This window comes from Podarcis bocagei (genome assembly GCF_964188305.1).
Source record: "Podarcis bocagei genome assembly, chromosome: 7".
NCBI classification, from domain to species: Eukaryota; Metazoa; Chordata; class Lepidosauria; order Squamata; family Lacertidae; genus Podarcis; species Podarcis bocagei.
The window spans coordinates 16,521,380-16,536,006 of NC_138132.1; the positions used below are offsets into that span (position 1 = coordinate 16,521,380).

The window sequence follows — 14,627 nt, forward strand, 5'->3', positions numbered from 1 at the left end:
TTATCACCGAATTGTTACATTTGGTATCATGCAGCAAAGGCGCCTTGAATAGATAGGAAGAAACTGTTATGAAGTGTTTTGTGGGGACAAATCACAAAAGTCACAAAAGCGATTGTGCTGATTTTGGTACTGGGCTGCATGTGCATGATATCTGCTGGAGGGGCAACCCCCCCCCAACCTATACATAAATTCCTGCAAGAAACCTATTTAATTAAATCCAATGTAGATACATTTCTTCTTTTCTTAATGTTTGTTTGAGTTCCTATATTACACAGTCCTCAAATGTGATTAAGGAAAGGTCCCTGGAATCTCACGGACGATACAGCTGTTGAGGTTGACTAGCATAGGTAGCTGGCCCAGGCAGCTGGGTTGGGTAGGACAAGGTTTCTGGATATTTTCTTGTTTCGCCCTGAAGGGCTTCCTCAGCTGTTAATAGTTCTATATAATAAATATAAACACTTGATAATACAATGATTAATATTAGACACGGAGCAATGGATCCAAACGGACACGGAGCAATGGATCCAAACTACAAGAAAGAAGATTCCACCTAAACATTAGGAAGAACTTCCTGACAGTGAGAGCTGTTCGACAGTGGAATTTGCTGCCAAGGAGTGTGGTGGAGTCTCCTTCTTTGGAGGTCTTTAAGCAGAGGCTTGACAACCATATGTCAGGAGTGCTCTGATGGTGTTTCCTGCTTGGCAGGGGGTTGGACTCGATGGCCCTTGTGGTCTCTTCCAACTCTATGATTCTATGATTCTATGATAGACATGTAGAAATTACAAATATAAATTTATTATATCATGACTAAAAATTATAAATGTCATACATTATTAAGCCTTATCAAGCATTAAAAGATACAGACGTTGTGCATACCATTGAAAGATCATGTAAACAATGATTCTTGGACGATTCTCAAAAGTAATGGCCAATGAATCTCAGTACACCCTTAATATGCAAAACCATATGATCAGACAAGTGTTAACCTAAATGCAGTCTTAAAGGAATATGACCACAATGGTGTCACCTAGGCAGAGCTCTTATATAGTATATGTTTCACATAGCTCAAAGGTTAAAATGCACCTCTGGGTTATTTGTGGGGCATAGGAATTTGTTCTTTTCCCCCCCAAAATATAGTCCGGCCCACCACATGGTCTGAGGGACGGTGGACCGGCCCACAGCTGAAAAAGGTTGCTGACCCCTGACATAGCTTGTGTGGGATATGTCATTATAAAAAGCAGGTATACAATTCGGTATTTAGACCTAAACGATGAAGAGTGTTGAGTAAAATAAATAAATCTGCTTTCCTTCTGTGTAAGGACTCTTCCTGCATTTTCAAGAGGTCCTTGATAGGTCCAAAGTACAAAAAATGTAAGGTCATCCTCAGTGTGCGACTTTTGAATGAAATGAGATATCAGAGGAGCACCCAAAATTCTATTTCTGATCTTAGAACAATGCTCCGATATCCTGGTTCTGATTGGTCTTGTGGTTTGTCCCACATATAATAAACCACATGTGCATTTTATTACATAGACAGTGCGTGCAGTAGCACATGTAGCAAATGATGTATGGTGAATTTAAACCCTCACTGTTGGTGAACTCTTTTACCGGAAGTGCGTATCTGCATGCAACGCAGTGTCCGCACTTGAAAAAACCTCTCAGGGCTGCTATTAAAATCTGTTGTTGTGGTATGGGTTTTAGATCAGTGTGTACCAGTATGTCTCGAAGGGATCTAGTGCATCATTTCCCAAAGTGTGGAGGAACCACGCAACCAGGAATATATGTCTCTCGTCATGTGATTAAATTCTAAGGAAGAATGGATTCTCTTGGTGATCTCATGAGTATCAGTCCGGGTTTTTTAAAGGGTGGATCTATCCTTAGTTTTAGTTCTTTGTATGGCTGCGGACACCACCGTACGTGGGCAACTGCATTCTAGGAATGAGGTTACCAACTTGTCAGAGTGATATTTAAAATCCTTCAAATTAGAATAATTTATTTTGAGCCGTAGAAATTGACCAAACGAAAGGTTATCTCGAAGGTGTCTTGGATGATTGGAATTATAATGAAGTAAAGAATTTACATCTGTACTTTTTTTAAAGGGCGAACCTTGATTTTTAGCTGGTTAATGTAAATTTCCAAATCAAGAAAGGGTAAAGAACTAGAACTGAATTTACCTTCTGTTACGGAAAAATCTGGGTGCGGGGTTACTCTGCCACCCAGCTCATCGGACTAAGTCCGTGGGTCCCTGCGGAAGAAAAATGAGCTCAGCCGGACGCAGGAGCAAACTGCAGAAGATCCAAGTTTATTGCGCAACAGGTTCAAGGCGAGATTGAACAGAGAGAAAGGGGTGACATGAACTTTTGAAATTTCCCTCCATATCCCAGAATACAGTGCATGAAACATCACGAATACATTATGGGAAGGTTGGGTTTCACAAGTTACATCATGAATATACTTTACACGTCATGAATACATTATGAAAAGGTGGGATTACATTAATTAGCATTTTCGGATGAGGGAGGGGGGACATGCGGAGCGGGAAATATACATAGATACACATTTATTGAGTACCGGTGGTGGCAAGACAATGGGTCAGAGATATGCATCGTCTGCCACCTAATATTGCCTAGAGGAAAGGTTTGGCGAAATGATCTGACAGGATTAAGAAGTTCCTGCGTACGTGACCTGCCGCTTCGGGGATTATGGAAGTAGGGATAGCATCATGGAGTCCACGGGGAACTGAGTTGAATGACTGAGTTGAATGAGAGTGAAGAAATCGGAGTTACGGTTGATTTTATATCAATTTCTAAAGATTTCAATGATTTCAAACCCATTCTGTACTATAGGGCAAAAGCAGAAACAGAATGGATACATTGTAACAGGATTTTGACAGTTTTACGAGGTCCCTGGTTTCGGATCCATTGTTCTCGCCGTGGGGGGGCCGTCAGCAGCTTGCCAGGGGTGAAATGAGGCGTGCAGGAGCTCCCTGAGCTAGCTTCTGCAGGACGAATGCATGGCTGTGATTGGCTAAAGCGGGGCTATAGGAATCAGCGGGGCCTCGGATGTTCCTAGAAGGAAGGGGGAAAGGAGCCCCCCCCCTTCCGTTCCGTATCACTTCAAATTTTAAATGTGAGTTTAGACCATTTATCCACAGATTAAACAGATCAAAAATACCCTCACGGAATATAAACAATAAATCATCAATGTAATGTCCATAAAACAACAAATATACTCCATATGGGTCATTATGAAAAATGTGTTCTAAATCAAAATTATTCATGAAAATATTGGCCACGCTGGGAGCACATCTCAAACCCATAGGCACACCCTGTTTCTGGATGTAATATTTAGTCCCAAAACAGAAGTAATTGTTGTACAAAATTAAAGATACAATTTCCATGAGGAAATGTACTGGTGGAGATGTTTGATTATGATCTATTAACATTTCCTGAATCTGTGTTTTCACCTCATCTAGGGGTACATTGGTATATAGTGAGGAAACATCCCAAGCGGCTGTGATACTACGCTGGGTAACAGGTATGTTCTCGATGAAGGTAATGACATGTTTAGTATCACGGATATACAACAGTGTTTCTTTGGTAAGGGGATTCAAGAAGCTATCGATGTAGTGTGAACAATTTTCTAGAAAGGTGACTGAGGCTGAAAATATTGGTCTCCCTGGTGGGGGCAGTATGTTTTTATGTATTTTGGGGAGGGTATAGAATATAGGTACCCTCGTATGCTGGGGACATAGAAATTCAGCCACAGCAGTATCAATATAGCCTAATAAGACAGCTTCATCTAGAATGGACTGAAGTTTATTCTTTATCACCGTGGTTGGATCACCAGGTAAGGGTAAATAGAAGTGGGTATTACTCAACTGGCTCTCTGTTTCCTTTACATAGTCTGCTTTATTCAGTAGCACAATTGCGCCACCCTTGACAGCTGGCTTAATTATCAAGTCTTTGGCCTTGGTAAGTTTATTCAGGACCTCCATCTCCTCCTTACTCAAATTCTTACAGAAATTGGGGTGCGGGCAACGTTATAGTTATTACAAAGTCCTAGGTAAATAGCTTTAAAAAATGCTCTTGAAATTCCTGTGCAGCTACATCCGCCTCTCAGTTTTACAGCCACCACCATTCACAGTTGACCCTTCAAGTTTAAGTCCTGGATTTACAGAAGCCATCTGTCAGTATCTCAGCTCGCAGTCAGAGGTAACTGCCCCCCCCCCCCGGGCAACCGACTGAGATACTTGTTGACCTTCCCGTCTACGTCTCCCGGCAGACAAGGTCGTAAATCGGCGATCCTCCTCAAACGTGAGAAAAACACACCCTCCTCCTTCTCCCTCCCTGCATTCCCCCAGGGAGGGGAAGAAAGACAGACAGGAGTCCTATTTACATGTCTTTATTCCTGTCATTCAGCAGTACAGAGAAAACGTGTCTGTACTCTCCAGACTCCAGCAGTAGAGTCACAACTCCACCCCTGTACTTCCAGTACAGGTCAGATGACACTCTGAGCTAACATCCGGTGCTCAGTACAGAGAATGGACTGCCCCTTTCTCCCACTAGTACAGTTGCAGACATCAACATCCTGTTTTGCATTCCAGCCACCTGCAGCTGGCTTTTGCATTGCTGCTTTTTCCTGACACCATCCTAGTTTCTGATTTGACCCTGGAATAATAATAATAATAATAATAATAATAATAATAATAATAATAATAATAATAATTATTATTATTATTATTATTATTATTATTATTATTATTATTTATTTCTACCCCACCCATCTGGCTGGGTCCCCCCAACCACTCTGGGCGGCTTCCAACAAAACACTAAAATACAATAACCTATTAAACATTAAAAGCTTCCCTAAACATGCCCCATTTTCCTTAGGACACAGAGCCATAGCTAGGTGGGGCCCTGCCAGAGGCGCAGGCGGGGTGTGTATGTGTGCAAAATCGGCTGCTGAGACCCTCCGCCAGGCGCCCTGTCTGGCCAGCTCTCAGTGCCCACAGCCCAGGCAGGATGGGGAAGAAGGCATGCTGGGCAGCAACTGCTCCCAGCTGCCCCCCTCGCCCCTTGGTCCTCCCTTTGTGTGCCACAGTGTCCCATCCCATTTGGCCATGAGGCACCAGCTCTGCCTCTCCCAAACCTCGCTTGGGGTCGGGGCCAGGAAGCTACACCAGCCCAGTGGTGGAGCAAGTTGATTGGGTGCCTGGGGCGGGGCCAAGGGGCGGGGCCAGCCACCCATGGGGCGGGGCCAGCCTGGGCAGGATGCTCTGCAGGACCACCAAGGAGTCTGCCTGCCTCCTCCCAGTCAGCCACCCTACAGATGAGGGTGAGGCAGCAGGTGGACCGTTTGGTGCAGGGCGGAGCTGCACTCCCAAGGGAGACGCTTGGCTTGGGCGTGCTGCAGGCCTGTCGTGAATGCCGCCTGGCTTTTTGTCACCCCCCTCAGTGGTGACACGCAGGGAGCCCGCCCCTACCACACTGAAATATACTCAGAGTCGCAAAGTGATTTCATGCTCTTTATTCAGCTCATAGTGGTGAGGAGGAATGAATGAAAGTCCCCTCACAGTATCTGCTTTATATACATTATTTACACAATGGGCTGCACATGATTGGCTAATTCCGGAATTCTACTGTAAGCCAATCAGGTTGTGGATTCACTTCTATCTGGAGCAGGATTGGGTGGTTCCTGCCAACCAATCATACTGCTGCATTGTTCTAGGACCAATCAGACTGCTGCATTCTGAATCCTATTGTTCTAGGACCAATCAGACTGCTGCATTTTGGATCCTATTCAACTCAGTACATAACACACACACACCTTCCTCCGCCCCTGTACCAGCCTCAGCCCCTGACACTGCCCAGCTCACCTCACTACTCGCACCCCTGCCTCTCCGGACGTGGGGGAGGGAGTCGCCAAGTTCAAAGCCTGCCTACTCCAGAGTCACTTCTCTATCTCTCTCCTCTGGAACACCCTCCTTCAAGAGTGTCAACTTGAATAAAATATATGGGGGGGGGGCAGGTAAGCACACCCTGTATACCGGTAATCAAAATGGAGCACACACACACACACACTATTTGAATGGCAATGCCCATTAACAGGGGGCAGCCTTCTCAAATATTTTAGGGAGGGGCAAACGAACCTTGACCCCAAGGGGCCGGCTCCCATGCACTCCCCCCTATTAAAGTAGGGTGCTCCCCACTTTATGCGACTTCACTTATGCACGCAAGGCCCCAGAACGTAACCCCCACGTAAGTGAGGAGACGCCTATATACCATCATCTAGGTCAGCCTTCCCCATCTTGGTATCCTCTCTCTGTTTTGGCTTCCTTCAATCAGAATTCATTACAAAAGGGAATTCATTACAAGGGGAAGTGTGTGAGGAATTGAATAGGGAGGGGGGGGTGGAGGAGAGACAGAAAGAAGAGCCAATTTGTCCATGGCTAGGGGGCACAATCTGGACAGTTCTGCCAGGCTCTCAAGATCACCTAGCTAAGGCTCTGTTAGGCTGTCCCTATTTGTATCGGAGAAATGTTGGAGGGTATGACACAGGTGCACCAGCACTGTGTGCCATCATTCCCCCCCCCCCAATCATAGCCCAGCTGGTTGTGGCGCAGGTGTCCTGAAATAATATGCAAAAATACATTGGGCAAAACCTCATTTAAAGATGTGGGTTTTGAGATGAAAGTGCATTGGTGTGCATCAACCATTTGTTGGCAAGCGGTAGCTTCCAGCCACAGTGGATATACTGCATCTGAACACCAGTTGCTGGAGGCCACCGGAGGGGAAAATATTTTTGTGCTTAGGTCCTGCTTTCCAGTTTCCCACAGGCATCTTGTTGGACGGATCCAGCAGGAGTCTTCTGTTTCGACATTTACATGGGTCTGAACAACAACTGTGACAAAGCAACTTGAAATGTGATTTGGTTCTGGCTTGGACCTTCCAGATTCCTCTGAAGCCAAGCTCTAAGTCTGGGAAGGGGGCTATGTGTGGAACTTCATGGGGATGAGGAGGGAGATGCTTTAAACCATGGGTAGGCAAACTAAGGCCCGGGGGCCGGATCCGGCCCAATCACCTTCTAAATCTGGCCCACAGACGGTCTGGGAATCAGCGGGTTTTTACATGAGTAGAATGTGTCCTTTTATTTAAAATGCATCTCTGGGTTATTCGTGGGGCATAGGAATTCTCCCCCCCCCCAAATATAGTCTGGTCCCCCACAAGGTCTGAGGGATGGTGGACTGGCCTCTGCTGAAAAAGTTTGCTGACCTCTGATTAAACCAATGTGTTATGATCCACAAACAATAGATTGGCGCAGCAATGTGTTTAGGACTAAATGTCCCGTTGCTGATAATTCCTGGCTGCTTGCCTGCACACATCTCTGCTCAAATGGCTGATTTCTGAGAAAGCGAAACCTAAACTGGGTGGCTCTGTTTCCTCTTCATTGTAAACCATTCGGAGAACAAAAACAAATGAGTTTTAGCACATTTTAAAATGGGTAAGGAAGGTTGGCACACTCCAGAGTGTGCCAGGCGGAACATGATCTAATCTAAATACTGGATTACGCAATAGCCTGATCTATTAGAAGGCTCAGAATGCATGAGACTCCTCCACTGATGTAAGCAATAACACTGAACATAAAAACAATTGCAGTACACACAATAATTGGGTCCCCCCTTTGTGGAAAGAACATACTGCCAGACACATTTTAGCATTCCTACATAATATCACACAACAAACTAATTAAATATCAGTTGCATATTTTGAGGCAATCGTGATCTTTTACACATCTTTTCAGTCCTGGAGCACAGAGTCTTGAGGTTTAAAAAGTGAAAGAATGTCCTTGCAATTCAACTCCCCCCTCCCTTTGTCAGCCTCCCTCCTCTGTCAGTCTATACCCTTTGAAAGAAATTGCTGTGGCCACTTTGAAAACTCAGGTGTCTGTTGTTGCGTGGCGAGTTCCCGCCCCCCCCCCCATAAATAAACACACGAGACACCATAATTAAGGTTAATTGGGCGAATTAGGCCACAACTTTATTGAATTCAGGAATGAGAGGCATTGGCTTAGGCATTGGTCCTAACGACTATCCGGCTCCAGCCCATTTGCTGGAGACACGGTGAAGGGTTAACACTGATCGGGGGAGTCTCCCGCCAAGGCATGTCGGCTAAGAGCTCCCCCGGGTCACCGCTCTGGGGCGTGCCTTTGGCCCACACCTCCATAGGCTTCGGACAGGGCCACGCCCCCCGGAGTCCTTTAACGGACCACCCTTCGTTCACTGGGGGGAGGTGATGGCGTTCCTCCCCCCCACACTTCCTCTTAACCCCTTCTTACCAATGCCTACCGCCACCGAGCAGCCTCTCGCCGCCAATACTCTCATGCCTGAATCCACTCCCTTATCCCCTTAGCAATATCCATCAGCCAAACATCGTTACCAGCATCCGAAAGATGCACGCCATCATACCGGTAGAGGGCCTCAAGGTTGAAACGAATGCCTGGGTGGCCAATGACCAATCCCCCCAGGGCTGCCACTCTACGCACCACCGCCCGATCCAAGGCTTTCCTAGCCCTATTTATAGCTATCGGGCACCTGCAATCTCTCCAAACCCGCCTCTCCATCAGCGAGGCCCACATAATTGTGACATTCGGATAAGCTGCCTTCAGCTCCTCGAGGTCGCTAAAAATGTGCCACTGCAAATCAACTGCCTTCCTGTAGGCTAGGTCGTTTTCCCCTAATTGTATAAGTAAAGCGTCTGGGGGGCCCTCTACTGCCGCTCTGGCCTTAACTGCCGGAAGCATCTCGGCCCAGCGCATTCCCCTCCGGGAGACCCAGGAAATGGTGATGTCGGGTGGAAAGCCCAGGCATGGCCCGAGACCGGAATTAATGGCGCGGACCCTGGCCCAATGCACAATACTGTGCCCGATAATCCAGACGCGCACCCCCATGTCACCTGTAGGAAATTGAGAGAAAAGGCCACGGTCAATCACCATCACAGATTCTTTCTCAAATAACGTTTGTACGCATCAGACTTCCAACGACCTAAGTCCCTAATCCTTTCTGTTGTAAGACCCAGGTGCATTGCCGTGGTGGCTGCTCCAATCCTGAAGGAGTGTGCTGCAAAATCTGCTGCGGGGATGCCGCATGCTGCTAGCGCTAAGCGCATGACCCGCGTGAACTGGTGACGCGTCAAAGGTAAACCATCTGCGTGAATCAATAGAGGCCCTGCCGAGCTGACCCTCAGGGATAAGAAGCGCCTCGTGTCTTTTACTGGACATGGGCCAGGCCTGCCGGTGGCCATCAGCTGAACCAGAGCCCCCCTCCCGTGCTGGTCTGTTTTGGAGCTGCGTATTCGTATTACCAGGTCCTCCCGTGACAGGGTAACATCACTTAAAAGCAAGCCCCGGGAGGAACCGTGCCAACCTGCTTCATAAACTACCTCACCCACGCGCAGAGCTCCAAAAAAGGCAATGGAATACGCCGCTGAAAATAGGCGGGCCTCGTACTTTGACCAGCATAATGCACGCAATTTTTTATGGATTTGGGAAAGGATGTCGAATGATATCGGCCTTCTTGTATCGCAGTTTGGGGGCGACAGGCCGAAGCCCATAGCAAAGTCAGACCTACCTAAAGCCCAACTAAAGGGAGGGAGGGTGGGGAAACGTGGGGCTAGCCGGAGAAGAGAGGGCGAGCCCCCTCCGCTCCGGCCCTAAATAGGGCAAGCCACACCCCCTCCAACCAGCCGATTGGCTGGCCGGGAGGCGTGGCCGGACGGGATTCCCTTGCTCTCGCGGGGGCTGAGACCAGCCCCCGCTCACGTGGGGAGGGCGTGATGCCCGCAACCCCACCTCCTGGGGCAGGCCCGGAAGTGGCTTTGTTGCAGGTAATAAATAGTATTGTGGTCATGAGGAATTGGGGAATTGGGTTGTTGTTGCTTTTTCATCATTGGACTTGTAGTAACACATCTGTAGACAGGATATTCTGTAAGGGGCAGGGGTTTTTTGGGGACTTAGAGACAGTTAGAAAAGGAAGGGGCTAAAAGCAAAAAATAGAATGTCCTTGAGCTTCCTTGGGAAGCTGCAAACAATAAAATTCTCCCCCCCCCCCATGAAATGAATTAAAACAATTTAAAAATCCCATAAGGGAAAAGGGCAGATTTTTGTTTACAACATTAGAATGCAAACTACTTGTCTTTTCATTGAAAGGGAGATTCAGCAGTCTTTAGATGGGCAATAAAAGGTCCTGCTGATCAGGTTGTAAAATAAAACTCAAACACCACTCTTTTTGGATCGGGCCCACCACAATGGCAGCCCACAGGGGTTTGCCAGTGGACAGAATAAAAGACATGGGATGCTGGCAATCCAACGCGTACAAAAGTTATATCCGCGACAACTCCAAAATTTAAAACAAACCTATCACTTACACTTCTCTGTCATTTTCTTGCTTTTCAGGGACAAACTGCATAGAAATTTGGATTGTGGGACACAGTATCATCCATTGGGCCTGGGAACAGGTGGCAGCTAGCGGCCAGGGGTGCCAGCTGGGTTTTCCATTGCACATGGGATGCGCTGGGCAGAGATGAGGCCAATTGTGAAGGCCAGGGTGGATGCACATGCCCCCCCCAAATGCTTTGGTTTTGCAGCTGGGCGAGAACGATATGCCTTGCCGGAAAGGTGTGGACTTGCTCTTCCATATCAAAAAGGACTTGGACAATCTTGCGCTGAATTTCCCGAAAATGACTCTCTTTTAGTCGCTGCTCTTGGAGAGACGCGTTTGGTGTGGCAGCAATTCTCCAGCAGCAACAGATTATGCCCGAAAACACTTGAATCGTTATGTTTCACAGAAGGTGATCACGTTGGGTGGCCGGGTGATCGCACACCCTTATATAGTTTTCAGCAAGATGGCACTATTTCGTGATGATGTTGTACCCCTTTCCAATTGGGGGAATGATATATGGCTGGCCAATATTGCAGATGACTTGAGGCATTGGTTACAGGTGTAAGGGTATTTGGTAGTGAGCCTTTGGGCTCTTGTGGTGGTTATGAGGCATCTGATCAAGGCCTGTATTTTAAAATGAGCTTAAAGATATATTTGCAAATGTTTGTATGTTTCATGCCAGGCAGAAACCAGCTGGCTAAGTACTTTGGCAGTTGTTTATCTTCCTGCTCTCCTGAACAAGGGCTCCCCTGATTTATAGCAGTAGCAGGAGACAAGTTTCTCAAAGTTGTAAAAGGGAATTACAGGCTGGGAGCAAATGTTACACTGACCCTATATATTACAGAATACAATCAAGCTGCAAAAACACTAATTAAGAGTTGGTAAATAGTAAGATTTATTGTTTAACAGAAAATAATACCCTGTGCCTCCCATCAGACTCTAGCCATATTTTCCTAAGGTTTAAGGTATACTGAGAGAGTTAAAGGGCAATAAATTTTGGGAAGAGCTAATGGGAAGAGCAGCTGGCTGGGAAAGGGGGGTGTAAACTGAAGAGGTTTCTTTTGAAGCTATTTTTTACTGAGTTCCTTTTTTACTTTGCAAAGGCCTTTTCTTCTAAAAAGCTATCTATGTTATGTATGAGATTTGTTGGCTTAATGTAATTAGGCAAATGATTTAGAAAGTAAGAAATGTTAGATTCTTATGTTAGATTCTTGTTTCTTTGATGGTGTGTGAGAATGTGAACCCAAGATCTCTGTTTAGATAGAATTTAATACCACGAGCCATTTGTTTTAGCCATTTGTTTTGGAATGCAGGGGCAACAGGGGCAAAAGGTGATCTGGTAATTAAGGTGCCTTGTCGAGGCAAATGTAAGATATATGGCTACTTGTCTGCCATTTATGGATAGAAGGAAATATAGCTCTTTGTCTCCCATAAAAGGTAATAGGAAATGGGTGTATCTTTTATGATTGGTTCTAGCAAACAGCCAATAGGAATTTAAACCAGGCTGATTGGACAGAGGCAGCCAAAGGAGGAGCAAGGGGGCTGGGCTGAGGAAATATAAGTGCTGGCCATCAGGGCTGGAAGGGGCAGAGCTTTGGTAACCATATACCACTGTGCCTATCATTTATTTGTCTGACAAATAAATTATTATTTTAATTTCTCTATTGCTGCATTGAATATTTCATTCCAGCTAAGCGTTAACCACAAGCAGGGTGCTACAGTTAGACATTGTTTGACCTTGTGATGGGGGAGGGGAGGTGTGCCCATCACCTGCCCCTACAACCTTAAGGGTATTCCATTAAAGGAATCCAGGGGTGTTGATCTTGTCCAAAGCCCGGGTCATGCCTAGGGCTATGACACGACCCCGACAGGAACACCAGGGGGAGGTCAACTGTGCTTCTCCTTCCGGGGGTTTACCGTTACCGGACTTCCTGCGCATTGGGCAGGAGTCAGATATAGTCGGGACCATTCGATGCCTAAGCCAATACCGCTCACATTCTGTAATCAATAAAGTTGTGGCCAAAATTTTGCCCAATAACATTAACCTAATATCCGTGTCCTTGTTTGAGTTATTTCTCAACAAAAGGGTGGCTGCGGGGTCTTGACACACAATTCCTGGCTGCTTGCCAGCACACAGCTCTGCTCAAATGGCTGATTTCTGAGAAAGCGAAACCTAAACTGGGTGGCGGCTCTGTTTCCTCTTCATTGTAAACCATTTGGAGAATAATAACAAACGGAAATCTCTCCAGCCAGACTAGCAGAAGCTAAGCACGCACAGGAAGCCTTCCCCAGCAGTCAAGAGACTAGTTTGGTGCAGCCAATTCTGTCCAAAGCAGTGAACCAGCTGCAGGTGGAGAAATCTGAGAGTTTGTGACAATGATGACTCCAGAACACTAAACACTATTTCCCAGGACAATTTTGATGAATGAAAGAGATTTTTAGAATGCAAACTACTTGTCTTTTCATTCAAAGGGAGATTCAGCAGTCTTTAGATGGGCAATAAAAGGTCCTGCTGATCAGGTTGTAAAATAAAACTCAAACACCATTAGCCATATGACTTAATATTGAATCCATAGGATGTTTAAAAGCAGCAGCAACAGCAGCAACAACAACAACAACTGTGTTTTCCCTCTGGCAGCCAGCACCTGCAAAAAAATGGGGCTCTGTGTGAGCAGGTACTCACAGCCATACAGAACAGGATTTAACAGCTGATAATTGGAAGAGTAAATCCTGCTGCTTTCACTGCCTGCACCCATTCCCTGCTGTCTTAGCCAACACCTGAAGCCTAGAATCGAACGCTATGCACCTGCCCATCAGCTGATGGCAGCTGTTTGGCAGGTAGACGTGGTTTAGAAAATTTTGTGATCACAGGCCAAATTGGACCCCTTCATGGACCAAGATTGAAATAAGAGCTCCTCTGTTTATTCAGCTTGCCTCCTGATTGAATAATGATGGGAAGGCAGGTGTAGCAAAAGTAGTCACATTGCATTAACACGCTTTAGCACCCACTGCCACACTTTGTGGACAGGGGCATAGGAAGGGGGTGCGGTGGAGGCAGTCCAACCCAGGTGTCATCCCAGAGGGTGTGTGTGTGACAAAATCCCCCCGGCAGATCACGCCACTGCTCCGCAATTGGCCCATCCAATACGTCATCACCCCCCCATGGGAGCTGGGCCCCTAGGAGTTGGCCCCTATGTATGCCCCTTTCCCAACATGGGAGCCTAGCCAAGCATTGCTGAGTCATATCCTGAATCTAGCGGGCTCTCATGGTGGGATCTGGATCCCTCCTGGTGCCTTGCGCAATTTCCCCCTGGGCAGGAATCTCTGAGCGGTGTGACCAGGTAAGGGTTAAGGGGAGCAAGACAGCTGGGCTCCCTAGAGCAGTCTGGAAAAGGCCCCTCTCTGTCTCTCCTCATCTCATCTCATCTCCTCTCCATGCTTGTCTTGGAAGGCCACTGGGGTGGTGAGTCTTTTGGGTGAAGACTCTAGGGTGATGGGGGTTGCAGAGGAGGCTGTTGGGAGCTGAGATATGAATGGATAGGGGAAAGGGAAGCCATGGGACCCAAGGCCACTCGGCACCCCGCTGGGATGCTTGCCCTGCCCCATGGGCGGCTAGCCCTACCCCAGGAGCCAGAGCACCTAGCTCCACCACTGTTTGTGGAGCCAGCTCCTTTTGGAGAGCATGGGTTGGTATCGCCAGTCCTTGGTTTCAGGTTTGGCTGGAAAGATGAAGAAGCACTTCTCAAACCAAGGAAAATTCAGCATGAAAGTTTATTAATACAAGCTCGTAATACATAGCACACACATAAATACTCTCTAAATCTAGTCCTATACAGAAAACAAGAGGCTTGGGTAGAATTGAGGAGTGCCAGATGATAACATAAATGACCTAAGCTGAACCCAACGTACCTATCACGTATCTGATTGGGTACTAAGGCATGATGGGAAATCCCCCAGAGCCATCTCCGACCATCCTATTAGGTCCCCCACCTCTGCAGAGGGGGAAAGATCATGCTCTTCCTGCCCAGTTGAGAAAAAAAAGGTCCAGAGAGCGGCTTGCCACATGGGTTGGGCTGTTGACATGTTGGGACAACCCCATAGTTGTCATGGCAGCTATGAGGTCCTAAACCACCCCAGAGCTGGTCACCTTGGCATGGATGCTGAAGTCCCCCAAAACCAGCAGTATACG

General features: G+C 46.9%; 1 protein-coding gene and 1 long non-coding RNA gene across 3 annotated transcripts in view; one reads left to right on the forward strand and one right to left on the reverse strand.

The window, feature by feature from the left end:
- LOC308590095 (interferon-inducible GTPase 5-like) overlaps positions 1 to 14,627 on the reverse strand; it is a 36,983-nt gene that overhangs the window by 8,921 nt on the left and 13,435 nt on the right. The window lies entirely within an intron of this gene.
- Positions 1 to 14,627, forward strand: part of LOC308590181 — a 43,403-nt gene that overhangs the window by 5,472 nt on the left and 23,304 nt on the right. The window lies entirely within an intron of this gene.